Raw genomic sequence first — 15,247 nt, 5'->3', positions numbered from 1 at the left:
TAGCAATTTCTTCCACAAAGTGTTTTTTGAGTTACAGCATAGCACAGGCAAAAAGGAGTTCCTTTCTTCCTTTCTTTTTTCAGTAGAGGTGTTGCATATTCAGAATAAAATTGATGAATCTTGGGGGAAAGAGTAGTTTTAAAACACATAAAACACAGTTGATGTGTAGTTTAGTCCTGTGTGCTGGAGCCCTTGGTACAGAATTCATTTATGATATCTGAAACAGTGGAGTGGACACTGGTCACTTCATCTCTGTTCCAAATATTGATATATTTCTCAAGGGTATAAATTCAGATTAGAATTGTCTAACATACTGTTACTAATTTTGGTTTCCTTGTGTAGTTGTTAGTAAGAGAAGGTCTCTGTTTCTGCAATACTCCCCTTTTACAAAATCTTACTTTTCATGGAGAGACCAGTGAAAGGTGGAGAGAGTGCTATATGGCAGTGTCTTTTAAATCAACATGTTTTTTTAAAGGTAAAGGGGAATAATAATTGATTTTTTTTGTGTGTGTGCTATGAAACATCAGTTATGGAAATCTCTAGGATAAGGAACATAGTGAGGACCACAGACTCATGCAGACATTTATTATCCCACGCATAATCCACAGAAACTCCCTGTAGCTACTAGAGTATTTGGTTATGTGGAAAATAAATGTTAGGAAAGTATCACTAATGCAACTTAGCAGTTGAAAGCAAGAAGGAGAGCTAGCACAGCGAAACCAGCCAACTCACCACATACTACAGTCAGAAAAGCACTAACTTAGAATAATATTTCACGGTATGAGTTACATGTTTGCACTGGTTGTCTGTGTGGGGTGGATGGAGCGTTGCCTTTTGTGAGCAGTTTGATTGGCTTCTTCCCTGTATTACTTCATTGCATAAATCTCACTGAAACAAGGGAAACTACAGTACCACTGAATTTGTCGGAACAGAAGAATACTGCATAGAACCGATGTAAAAAAAAAATATTTCTCCCAAGGCATTCTGTAGAAAGGCGTCAGAGACTAACGCGAGCAAGACAATCCAAAGGAAGAATTTGTCACAGTTCCCTTCCTTTGAAATAAATAAAAGGTTTGTCTGCATGTGTCATGGTCACCCTGAGTTCCCTGGAAATTCAGTAAGAAACGTGGGCTCGTGCCTGCAGAAGATCTTCATACTTCAAAGGAATACCAACACCTCCCTGATTCATGGCAAAAGTGTTTCAAATAGACCTGTGCTTCCAGGGCTTTGGCTAGCCACCCTATGGCCCTTGTGACTGACTTTCCCCATCTGTGGTATCCAAAATAAATGGTTTCACCTTCAAAATATGTTTGCTTTCAGTAGATTTATCACATCTCTATTTCCTACAGATTTTAATGTTCCCATCCCCTAGTGTCTTCATGCCCATTACCGGACCTATAGTGTTCTTCTAAAGAAGATGCCAGATATACTGATTAAATGGGACAAGTCTGGGATTTAGTAAATAGTCCAGTAAAGTGGTTAAAGAATTAGGTAACCCTCAGGCAAAGCTTAACACCTGGTACCTAAGGTACTGCATTCTTGCCATGAAACCAGACATTTGACAGGGACCCAGCTCCCACCTCAAAAGTGTTACTGAGGCTGTTAAAATCTACCTGAATGGGTTTAAAGCCCTGTATACTCAAAAAAAATCTATGCAGTTATCATATGAAATGTCTGTGGGTTTTTTAGTCATCTTATCTTTGGCAGAACTTCCATGTACCTAAACAAAAGCAGAGGACTTTCTGGGAAGCAGCTAACTCTATCCTATACAGGAAATGGGAATTCATTGTGGAAAAGAGTGCAGTTCCCAATGAAAATTATTTTCCTTCGCAGCCTCTGTCACCTCTCCTTCCCTCACACCTAACCCGTAATTTAGAAGGCAGATTGCAAGGTATACAGTCTTCAAAGAAACAAAGGCCTTTTTCCAAGAACTTCTGCAAAAGAACCTGATTTAAATCAACAACCAAAAAAAAGGTTTTCTGGATTAAGCAGATGACATTAATTAAATTCTTGCCAGTTTATTTTTCATCTGACATTGTGCATATGATCCTGTTAATACTTAGAGAAAACATTCCTCTCGTCAACTAGTCTCATCCGTCTGGCAACTCATCTCTAGCATGTTATCAGTCCTGTTTAAAGAACATGTTCTGCTATTTACGTTAGAGCCATTTTCTTGCAGGGGCCATGGGCACGGAGAGAGCTAACTTGCACTCCCTCTGCTGGCTATCTAATGGGCGGTGGGGCTCAAATCACAAAAAAAACTGACTTACCGGCAGGCCAAGCAACTGCTATAACACACACCATGTTCACGCAGAGGGAACCACCACGATGCTGGGCAAAGTCAAGGGCAGGACCAGAACTGCAAATATGTACATTAAAATATCTATTTGCCTATTTTTGTGCAAAAATGTCCAGGAAACTGTACAGAATTAGCAGACACTGAAATGGCAGGAAAGAGGAAGACTGACTTGAATCATGGGGTAGTGAGAAGCAAAGCTATCCCAGACTAGAAGAGAGAGACAGACCCCTTGAGGGTCCTGGCAGGAGCAGAATACCAGCTGAGGTGCTCTGAATGGTCTTCTTGAGATGTCTTCATTGATTCTAGAAGGACCATTCTGAAGTTGCTAATTTAGGCACATAAATGAGGCACCTACAATCAGTGCATGGAGTGCTCTGATGTCCAGTACTGGGCGGTAGGTAGGTCTTACACTAATGCTGCTTTGTTTTGTTGTTTTTTTTGTTGCGGGTTGGGTTTTTTTTTGTTTCTTTGTTTGTTTTTTTGGTTTGCCTTTTTTTTTTTTAATTAGTTTGCATGATTTGATCTCTTTCCTTTCTGATTTTAACTTGATATTTAAAACGTGACTGGAATATTTTTAACTTACTGTGCTTGTACACAATGACACTGGGGAATCTGTCATTCCTGAGCCTATGTTTCTCTTTCCAGCACATGCCAAGCTGCAATCTCTGTAGCTCTACAAGATCCAGTCCTTTTAAGGGCAGGCATACTGTCTGCAGTGCAATCTGCTGTGTACTCTGACTCCCATGTCTTGTGAAATTACCCATGTTTATGACACTCACAACAGCAGCAGATGAAGTTGAAGTCAGACATGGAATGTAAGGGTGCCAGATGTCCCAATTTTCATGGGACATTCCCACATTTAAATAAACCTCCCACATCCTGTTGACAGGAACCATTGTCCCAAGACCTGCATTTGCAACACCCTCCTCCCCTCCCTTGCAGGGTGGGAGCAATACATGCTGCACCTCCCCCCCACCCTGAGAGTGTCTCAGATTCCTGCAGCTGCAGCACCTGCAGACAGGGACAGGGAATAATGGAGAGGGAATTTGAGGGGGGGGGGGGGGGGAAGGGGGCAGCACAGAAGAGAGCAGAGAAGAGAAAATCAGGCAGAGAAGGAAGGAAGAGAAGCGGTTTAGGGAAAACAGCAGGAAAAAGAGAAGGGAAGGAAATAGGTGAGGAAATGGAGAGAAACAGAATAAATTTCTAAAAGCAAGAGAAACTTAAATGGTTTAACAAAAGTAGGAGGATAAGGGGAAAAAAGTGAGAAGAAAAAGATAAAAAGTGGTAAAGGGACATACAAGCACAGTGGAGAAGAGGGGAAAGTACATGGAAAGAGATAAAGAAAAAGAGCAATCAAGCAACAACAGAAAGTCAAACAGAAAGACAAAGAAGGGAAAATGAGGGAGAAGCCTCATCATGTCAAAAGTAGTAGCTCTCCCTCACATGGTAGTTTATACAATTGAGCCATGCTGTTCCCTTCTTTCCACTTTCTTGCAGAGACCGCACACAACTTTGTGCTGGAGCAGTTGGCGTGGGGAGCTGCCAGGGACACACATGAGAGCACCGAGCAGCCCTGCACAGCACAGGAATTGCCATGAACTCCCAAGGCTGCCTCGCAAGCAGCTGCAATTGGAACCACTATACGATTTAATGATTTCTTTCCAGATACTGCTGGATAACAGAAGAATGAGAGGGGGATTGGACAGAAAGCTGAAACTAAAGGTGCAAAGAAAGGCCAGCCAAATTTTGGAGTATATGTTGTGCGACCATCCAGCCCCTTGTGTTGACATGACTAAATGCAGCACTTCCCCTGGGCTCCCGTAGGCTTCTCTATTGTGTAATAACCAACATTTCTTGACATATCTGAAAAAGCATCTTTTGCTTTCTCGTTGTCTGTTCAATTGTCTCTCCCCATGGGAATCCCGGGGAGGAGATATAGTTTGCTGGAGTCCCACCTGCTTTACTTCATGGAGTTTCCTACACTTACTCTTTTCCAAAGCAAAGGATTTACCCCTGAGAGAGAGAAAGATGTGGATTGAGAAAACCCCTCAGCCTGTATAGAAGCTGGATTTCATCTTTGCAGATCCAGTACACATCAGTGCAAGGCTTTCAGCCCCACAGACTTACCAGTTTTCTGCAAACATCCTTATTACGAGAGCACCAGCTGGGCTATAGAGAGCAGCTGTTACTTAGGGGAAATGTCAACTCCTTAGTTCAGTCAGGGAAAAAGAAGAATATGGGATGTGGTATAGTTAAGAATGAATGTGAAATATTTAATGTTTACCAATTTCTAATTAGGGCAAAGAAATGTTTTTGATAGCTATACTCAAGTTCAAGGTCAAGTTTGCACACCCATATGGGTCAGCTGCATCCATTCTGCCTACTTGGGGCAAAGGCCAAAGCTGAACATTGTTCCCCCTTTCCTGTCTCTCATCCCACAAAGCCTGAAATTCCCCGACTGGAGAGCTAGCTGACCTTCTGCAGGCTAGAGTTTAAATGAGACCACTGTGTGGGCAGGGTGAGTGACAGGAAAGTTGCAATCCAAAACCAAGCTTGGTCCCCAAACTTCCAAGATGCTATAGACATGTCCACTTCTTATTGTCCACAGTGGCACATGGGATTGGATGAATTTATAAATTTATATTTCATTCAGTAGTCCTCTTCATGAACTAAGATGAAGGCCATCTGCTTCATCTGTGAATTCTAGCACATACCTGCCAAACAACTTTTGAAAATCACCTTCCCTCACAGGTTTGGTTAAGTCTGCTTGCATGAAAGAGAAGCAGCATTAGGTGCTTGCAGCCACATGCAATTCAGCTACAGAGAGACTGCATGGCACAGAGCATGTATAAGAAAATACCCTCTTAATTTTTTGTGGAGAAAACAGTTGGATTTTGTGAAAATAGACAATATACTTGGACAGTATCTGTGAAAAGAGGTTTGTTGTAGTGGAAGAGAGAGAGAGACAGAGAGAAAGAGACAGAGAGAGAGAGAGAGAGAGGCCAAGATAAAGACAGTTCAATGAAGCAATAGCAAAAGTCATGCAAGTGGCAGCGAAGGGAAACAAAAGATGTTATTCTCTATTTCCCACCAGCAGGTGATGTTTGGTCACTTCCCGGGAAGCAGGGCTTCAGTACACATAGTGGTTGCTCTGGAAGACAAACATCATAAATAACAAATGCCCCCACCTTCTTCTTCCTTTCTATTTGCTTTTATATCTGAAGCATACGTCATATGGTATGGAATATCCCTTCGATCACTTTGGGTCAGCTGTCATGGCTGGGTCCCCTCCCTAGATCTTGCCCATCCCCAGCCTGCTGGTGAAGGGGAGGAAGGTTGGAGAGACAGCCTTGGTGCTTTGTGAGCACTGCCCAGCAGTAGCCAAAACACTGTTGTGTTATCATCACCTTTCTAGCAACCAATACAAGCACAGCACTGTGAGGGATGCTATAGGGCTCAGCCAGACCCAGTATAACAATCTTTGATAAAATCTTTTTTGGGTTGGGGGTGGGTGTAAAGGGGTGTGTGTGCTTTTTTTTCTTTCCCTCTTGGGCCAAGCTCATTTGGCACAAGTGCTAGCACCAAATCCAGCACCACAACAAACCAGAACGCAAGCGTACAACAGAATAACAACATGGTAGCTCCCATGAATTGTGAGGATTCCCTTAGTTGTCCCCAGTCTTACAGAAACTGATTTGTGGGAACATGGACTGAACACAGAAGTGATGCATATGGGAAACAGCATGTCCCAACACACTGTCTATCCTTTTATTACATTTCTAGCAAAGTGTTTCATTTGATTGATTAACTTTGCTTCAACTCTCATTTTCTTAACAAAACTGAATGAGGTAGATTTTGTTGTTGAAAAACAAATTTAGTAAAAACATTACAGAGTTCACATGCATTTGTGGTCCAGCTTTTGGTTGGTGAGCACCTTGCCAGCTCTCCTTAAGCTCACGGTGACAAGTATGTGGCAACTTGGGACGGACAGGTACAAGGAAGGATGCAAAGGAAAATGTTATAGGTTTCTCTACAAGGCAATGAACAGTTTTCTCTTTTCTAATAGATAACTTTAAATATTCTTATCTTGTTACTAACCTCTTAATAATACTTAACTTATATTGTTCCTGGTTTGTACAGTATTATTCTCTTAAGCTTCCTTTGTTATATGTGTATATGCACACAGATATCACAGACACACACAGGATTTTCTGCTTATATCCCTACCAACTAAAAAGCTACCACTGCACTGACATGTTATATTCCATGTGATTTTAACCACGTTTTCCACCCATGCATTCTTAGTTCCTAAGCATATGCTCTCTCAGTCATCTTAAACTACATTGAGACCCATTGTTACCAAGCATTCGAGCTTGCTCTGTATTAGCAATCTGTCACTGAGGTTATGTGCCTTTCCAACAGTTTTCTTTGCCATCTACATTTGCCAAAATGAAGCTGTATTTTGTTTAAGATCACAAGTCTTAAATCTTAATCTTAATTTGCCAGCATCAAGTCACAATGAGCACAGATCCCTGTGACATTGTTTAAGAAATATTTACATTCCCATTTAAGAGGCATTTTGAAAACTGTTGGCCAGATTTCAGAGTCACTACTATTGTTTTTCCTGATTTTCCTATATTGCAATTTTTCAGATGTCATATGAAACAAAGTCAAATACAGTACAAACATACATTTCTGTCAGAATAGTCAGCCTGAAAAAGCAGGCCTACATGCTTATTGAAAAATTATCTATGTTCCTCAAGTATGTTGACTGGAATCAATTATGCAAATATCCTTTAATTCTTTAGTGGCTGCTTCACCCATGAGCCTCTTGCTCAGAATCAGTATCAAGATATACTTATGTGAGTCATAAATTTTCTCTTTAAAAATGTTAGAAGAACATTAGCTTTTTTCAGTCCTGGGAAGTCCTCCTTTTTGTAAGCCTTGTTTAAAATCAAGAAGAATGCCTCAAAGAGCTCATCTGCCAATTCCTTCAATACTCTTGGCTACAGGCTATGCAATCTACCAAATATAAATATGTTTCACTCTTAATTTTGTCATTTGTTGTCTGCTCCAGCTGCTGATGAAATAGAACGTACTACATTAGAATTGCAAGATATGAACAAATTTTCCTACAAGTTTTTACAGAATACATCTGACTTTGTTATGTGACTGAGAGCAGCTGTTTATTAAATATCCTTGCACTTTCTGAATGACTAAGACAATTTTTGCCTCATACAGGACCTATATCATAGCTTGAGTTATTTTTAATAAGTAACTCCCCTCATTTCCTTATACAAATGAGGTATGGAGTTTGTTATTGTTTAAATTTTACAGCTTTAGCTTCCCTTATCCAGTGGCTGTATTCTTAGTTGCAGTCTGTAATGATTTGCTTTTATTTTATCTGTTGGTCTCTCCCACTTTTTAACTTCTTCTCTTTACTGTCCATTTTTAATCTAGCTTTCAATAAAGTAAGGTGTCTTTTGTAATTATAAAATTGGGCTTTGAAGCCTAACAAACAACCCACTAATGGAGGGGGCGGGGGGCGGGGGTGGTGGTGGTGGGGGAGTGTGTGTCCTTCAATGTTGTCAGCAGTTGCTTTCAAATGTGGGAAATGAGCTTTCAGAAGAGCCAGGTATTTTCATCATTGGCCTGGGTCATTCCTTGGCTACATATAAATATGAGTCAGATTCTTATTAACCATGTAAAGAAAATATTAATTCCTAGTTCAGTGATTAATTCACCATTTTCCATCCTAATGAGGTTGTCATGGTTTAACCCCAGCCGGCAACCAAGCACCACGCAGCCGCTTGCTCACTCTCCCTCAACCAGAGGGATGGGGAGGAAGATCAGAAAGGAATGTAAAACTCAAGGGTTCAGAAGAGAACAGTTTAATAGGTAAAGCAAAAGCTGTGCATGCAAGCAAAGAAAAACAAGGGATTCATTCACTACTACCCATGGGCAGGCAGGTGTTCAGCCACTTCCAGGAGAGCAGGGCTCCATCACACATGACAGTTACTCAGGAAGACAAACGCCATAATGCCAAATGTCCCCACCTTCCTTCTTCTTCCCCCAGCTTATATACTCAACATGATGTCCCATGGTATGGAATGTCCCTTTGGTTAATTTGGGCCACCTGACCTGGCTGTGTCCCGTCCCAATGTCCCATGCCCCTCCAGCCCTCTCACTGGCAGGGCCCAAGAAAGTGGAAAGTCCTTGACTGAGTATAAACATCACCCAGCAACAACCAAACCCATCAGTGTGCTGTCAACATTGTTCTCACACCAAACCCAAACCACAGCCCTGCACCAGCAACTGAGAAGAAAATTAACTCTATCCCAGCTGAAACCAGGACAGAGGTTTAATGTAAAGTAGGAGAGTTTACACCTTTGGAAAAGGGCCAGGCAACTCAGGAGGACTATAAGGATGCTGTGAGGTTATGCAGAGAAAAGATTGGATAAGCAAAAACCCAGCTAGAACTCAGGCTGGCCACTGCCAAAAAAGATAACAAAAAAATGTTTTTACAAATACATTAGAAACAAAAGGAGGTCCAAGGATTATTGGAGACAGCGGGGAACATTGCCACAAAGGATGAGGAAAAAGGCTGAGGTACTTAATGCTTTCTTTACCTCATTCTTTAATATTAAGAGCAGTTACCCCCTGGGTACTCAGCCCCCTGAACTGGAAGACAGGGATGAGGAGGAGCAGAATGAGGTCCCCACAGCCCAGAGGAAATGGTTTGTGACCTGCCGCTTCACTTAGACACACACAAGTCTATGGGACTAGATGGGATCCACCCAAGGGTAATGAGGGAGCTGGCAGAGGAGCTCGCCAAGCCACTTTCCATCATTCATCAACAGTCCTGGCAAACTGGGGAGGTCTGAGAATATTGGAAGTTATCCAATGTGACATCCACCTTTAAGAAAGGCCGGAAAGAAGATCTGGGGAACTACAGGCCTGTCAGCCTGACCTCAGTGCTGGGGAAGGTTATGGAGCAGATCATCCCGAGTGCCATCACACAGCACATGCAGGACAACCAGGATCAGGCCCAGCCAGGGTGGGTTTATGAAAGGCAGGTCCTGCTTGACAAACCTGATCTCCTTCTATGACAAGATGACCTGCCTAGTGGGTAAGGGAGAGGCTGTGGATGTTGTCTACCTGGATCTTTAACACCGTTTCCCACAGCATTCTCCTGGTGGCTGCTTATGGCTTGGATGGGTGTACTCTATGCTGGGTGAAAAACTGGCTGGATGGCCAAGCCCAAAGAGTGGTAGTAAATGGAGTTACATACAGCAACTGGTCATGAATGGTGTTCTGCAGGGCTCAGTATTAGGGCCAGTTCTAATGCCTTTATTAACGATCTGGGCAAGGAGGCTGAGTGTACCTTCAGTCAGTTTGCAGATGACACTAAGTTGGGGGGAACATTGATGTGCTGGATGGTAGGAAGGCTCTGCAGAGGGAACTGGACAGGCTGGATCAGTGGGCCAAGTCCAGTTGTGTGAGGCTTAACAAGGAGAAGTGCCAGGTCCTACACCTGGGTCACAACAACCCCAGGCAATGCTACAGGCTTGGGGAAGAGTGCCTGGAAAGCTGCCTGGTGGAAATGGACCTGGAGCTGTTGGCCAACAGCTGGCAGAACATGAGCCCAGCTGGCCAAGAAGGCCAACAGCATCCTAGCTTGTACCAAAACCAGTGTGGCCAGTAGGTCTAGGGAAGTGATCGTCCCCCTGTACTCAGCACTGGTGGGGCCACACCTCAGATACTGTGTTCAGTTTTGGGTCCCCATTACAAGAAAGACATTGAGGTGCTGGAGCATGTCCAGAGAAGGGCAACAAAGTTGGTGAAGGGTCTGGAGCACAAGTCTTATGAGGAGTGGCTGAGGGAACTGGAGTTGTTTAGCCTGGAAAAAAGAAGGCTCAGGGGTGACCTTATCACTCTCTACAGCTCCCTGAAAGGAGGCTGTAGGCAGGTGGGTGTTGCTTTCTTCTCTCAGATAACAAACTACAGAACAAGAGGACATGGCCTTAAGCTATGCCAGGGGACGTTTAGATTGGATATGAGAGAAAATGTCTTCACAGAAAGGGTGGCCAAGCATTGGAACAGGCTGCCCAGGGAAGTGGTGGAATCACCATCCCTGGAAATGTTTAAAAAACATGTAGATGCCGTGCTTAGGGTTTAGTGGTGGACTGGGCAGTGCTGGGTTAATGGTTGGACTTGATGATATCAAAGGTCTTTTCCAACCTAAATGATTCTATGATTTTATTCTAAGTTACTGCAGCTAATTCTACTTCCCATACTCTTGTTTCTGTAACTTTCAGGTTTTCCTGGAGTGATTCATTGGTGATTTCATGAGATCTCAAGGCTCCCTCCCCAGATTACTTGAAATCCCACATGATAATGTAGTTGTTCTTTGGAAGCATTATTGGAAGCTGTTTGAGGAGCTGCTAGTGTTGTTACTTAAGCTGATGACATAGATAACTATTCCAAATCAATACTTAACTTTATGAATTATCAGTCATTTATGAATACTTTGACTCAGAAGCACAGAAAAACTTTCACTTGACATTGATTCACTTGTTTAAGATTTTGTCTAATCTGTTTTGAAAATTAATTATTAGAATAAAAATATATACTTTTAATTATGACAGTGAGGCTGTTACTTTAAAAGATGTTTATATGTGTCTGATACAAAGCCTGTTTTCATTTCAGAATGAACCTTGCAAAAAGCTAAGATCAGAACAGTGTGTAAGGAAAATACACCACTTTCTTCAATTATTTAAGTGGTTTCCATTTCAGTCTATATTTTCTCAAAACCCTGGATCAAAAGAGCTTATCCACCACACAAATAAAACGTTGATTCATCCAACAGAAAACAATTGTCTATGCAACAGTTCTAGTTCAATGTGTAACAAATAAGAAAATCGTGCTTTTTTATCTCCTTTTCCCAGCATCAAGGCCTGTTTGGAATTGACAGTGCTTAGATCAGTAGACAGCTGGCCAGTGCTTAGATCTGTAAGAAATTCCATTAAAGGCAATGGGATGGTGGTGCAGTCAATGTATGAGCAAGGACTCCACACATCAGGTTTTATACATAACTGATTTATAAACTTTAGATTATGCGTTCACAAAAATTTGCTTTGTTCCTTTAAGCTGCCTACATCATGTAATATGGTATCTGTTCCCTGAGAAGATGACAGATTTCTAAAACATAAAATCAACAAATAATGAATTATTTTGTTTAAGTAAAACTATTTCCGTTGCCTAGGTACACATATAAAAGAATAAACATTTTCCAGATACTCTACCTTACACAATTTTTTCACATGTCTATTCATAAATTACTAATAGAAGAACATGAAAGTGGCCAAATGAAAACAACTGTAAAATTTTCAAATAACCATAATTTAAGCCTTGTGTCTACAACAGTACAGTTTCTATTTTCACAAATAAAATACTGCTTAGAAAAGAATACATTTTTAAAAGCTTTTGTGCTATTTCTTAAAAATTCAGTGAAATTTCAGAGCACTGTTTTTCAGACCCCACCCCCAAAATGTGCTTTTATGTATCTGCACCTTAATTAAAATACACAAAAATTCATCAGAATTACATAAAAACATGTACAACTAAACTAATAAATGAAGTGAGAGCTAAGAATATGCATGTGGACTGTCATACTTTGCAAGCAAAGACTTGCAGAGCCATTCATCATCAAAACAAACCCTGCCAAACACGATAAGATCTGTCATATTCCAGCCAAATTGGTAAAATAAATGTAGAAAGCAGGAATGTAAAGTGATGTGACTAATCCTGAGACACAATGCAGCAGAAAGGAAGGTTCTCAATCACTGCTGGTTTCAGATTCAGATTTTTTAGAGACCTAACCTATTTGGCGTTAGAGTAGGAAAGCATATTATTCAAAGAGTGAAAAATGCCAGGTACTACACTCCCATGAAAGTCTGACCACCAGTGGCACAAAATTGCCCCCTTGGAAATGCATCCTCCTGGGGAGGAGGAACTTCGAAAGGCTGAAGCGTTATTGAAGCTGGCCTTTGAAATTACGGGGTGGAAAGAGTCAGGAGGTCCTACAGGGCTTGTTTGAACAAAGACCAGAAAATCCAGCGGGCTCTTCTGCTCTGAGGGTTTCCCTGCAGCAGAGCATGGCTGCTCTTAGAGGGCACCGGGAAGCATTCCATCTCCTAGAGCGCAGGTCTCCCTCAGGGGCTACCAAGCCATCCCTGCCCAGCAATAGCTTTTTTTGGCTGGCTGCACTCACTGCATTTTATAAATGTGATAAAATAAACTCAATTTTAAAAAAGCAAAACCAAACATGTCATTTCACAGACTTCAGCCAATTTTTATTTGTTCCTTAAATGCTAATAAACAGAAAATATATATAGTGCATTTTGATATACTCTTCTCTACAAGCACAATATCTGTGGAAAGAGGCCATTTATTTTACTGTATCAATGGATATAGTTTGAAAAAGACAAGTTTTCATCTGGACCCTTTAGTCAAGGATACTAGGCTTTGCTTCATTCATATAAAGCAAAGTGTGTTTCATAAGACACTATAACTGATACTTTTTCTACTATTGGATCAAATTATCATCACTGGCAAAACATACTTAGAAACTCACTTGGGGTTTACACCTATCTGTACTTTTTTTATTAAAACATATTACTCTGTCATAAGAAACTCTCCTCCCCTCCTATGCTTAGACTGACACATTCATTTATGCTACTGATATTACATCTTTTGCATAGTTGTCTCTCTGCTAGTTTAATTTTTATCCCAGATACAATTTTATATAATGCCTTAATGGCATCTGTAAGACTTTAGTATTATAAGAATATTGTTATTATAGTCACTCCTCCACAGCACTATGTGCTGCATTGTAAAAGGCTGAGCTACCCTAACATAGCTTACAGCTTGCGATTTCAGATTGAACAGGCTGAAATTCTAAAATGAGAAGATTCAAGATTCAGCTGAGAAGGCTAGCTCACGGGATGCAAAATAAAATTTGTGTTTGACCTGAGTTCTTTCTCAGCGTTAGTTTTATTTAGCAGTACTCTTTTGAGATCATAATAATACTACATGTATTCCATTTTAAATGAAAGAATCAAATGCATTCTCTCTATGCAGGTCTCGAGTTTTCCATCAGGATCTATGAAATAGTGAGTAGGATCTGACAGATCCCATTATTCAAAGTGGCTGAACTCCTTTTTTATTGTAGCTGGTCATAAAACTTGGCACAAACCTATTACTAGTAATATTCCTTTATCGCTGCACTTACTTTTAAGCTGTAAATCTGTTCTGCATCTATGGAAAAAATACAGTCTGGGTGCACATGGACTGAGGACATAGCCAATTATCTGGGTAATTTATTTTATGAATTTACACTGAATTAGACAATAAGCACTACCATCACCTAGCAAGAGTTCTTCCTCCTGAGGCTGCAAATCAGCGAGAAAAGGTTTCTTAAACTTGCACACTGAAAGACTTGGGTTTACAATATGTTGTTTGAATGTGTTCTGGTTAAAACAGAAACTGACAGTCTGATTGATAGCCCCTACTTCTTTCCTTATTGTCACAAATTACTTTCAGGATGCTAGTAGTAATAGTGTTAGACTCCTATAAAAGGTGCAACTCTCCAGCTGAGCTTTCACCATGGCGAGTTTTATTGTATTAGTGGAAATAATTTTGCTGAACATTTAAATCCTGCATCCTGGAGGACTGTGCGGTGCAGGAGACTGGTAGTGAAAGCAGAATAAAGGGTCTTTCATCTCTCTGTTCCTAGCAAAAGCTCAGGCTCAGTAGATACCCTGTGCTATTTCTATACAGAGACTTTTCAGTTCCCTATGTAAAAAGAGTTTAGGCTAACTGTTTATTAATGATCACACTGAAATCTCTTTCATTAATAGTGCTATAAGTACCCTGAAGAGTACTTTCCAGTGACATGAAGACTACAAAACTTAGGTTCAGAACAAACAAAAAGGAAGTGTTTTTTCAAATAAGATGAATTTTTGTTGTTGATCTCCTTCCCATATGATTCAAAAAGCAACTAGAAAAAGAGGGGGGGATGGGGGGAAGGAATCCATCAAGAGCTATTAAAACCAAAGACAACACCTCTGTCTACTTTGTGTGGTTTTCCTTTTGAAGTATTTATTTCATATTTTAAAAGACATCTATCTGCAAAACCCCGGATTGCTTTAGACAGGAGATACGTTGCAAAGTACATTTACTTGATTGCTTGCCATGTTCTTGCTGAGGTGTCTGACATCTCTCATAACTAACAACAGGATGAATCCTTAGTTTGACACAGTGTGGACAGTCTTGTGTTACTGTTTTTGCCTTATGCTGTTAAGCTGAAAACAGCTGCCTTCTTCACTGCAGACTCAAACTGTGAATTACAAAGTCATAATTTCTGTTTCCTAGAAATGTCAACATTTTTAGCCTTTCCTTCTTTTTCTCTCTCTTACATTAAGTCCCTAGTGCCTTCTTCCAGTTTTGAAGTCATTGTGGAACATACAGTAAGTGTAAAATGCCTCGGCTTAGTTCAAAGATTGCCACAAGCTATGTAAAGGCTGATTTCTTCAACTGTTGTGTCTGTGTCACAACATCCAGGCAAGAATTTCTGATGCTAGTCTGTGATGATTAACAGAAAACAAACCCCAGCTTCATACTAGTGCAGTAGCCAAGTATGCTAACTCCTCCTTTCCTTATCCCTGTGTGACCATGAAAAGAAACAGAAATGTACATTTCAAGAGGGAGAGCAGAGAGACACAATGAGAGGACCAGGGCTCATCCAGGGCTCATCTGTGCCCAGGAGGTGAGCACTGATGCACATTACAAAGCCCTGGTAACAGGTCTTTGCATTTTCTTCTCAGGACTGCAAATGAATCCGAAATTGCATGACTACTGTGACCTTGGTAATTGCTCATGTCACTG

Source organism: Falco biarmicus, chromosome 2 (genome assembly GCF_023638135.1).
Source record: "Falco biarmicus isolate bFalBia1 chromosome 2, bFalBia1.pri, whole genome shotgun sequence".
NCBI classification, from domain to species: Eukaryota; Metazoa; Chordata; class Aves; order Falconiformes; family Falconidae; genus Falco; species Falco biarmicus.
The sequence above is the reverse complement of the archived record's forward strand: the minus strand, read 5'-3'. Positions refer to the sequence as shown.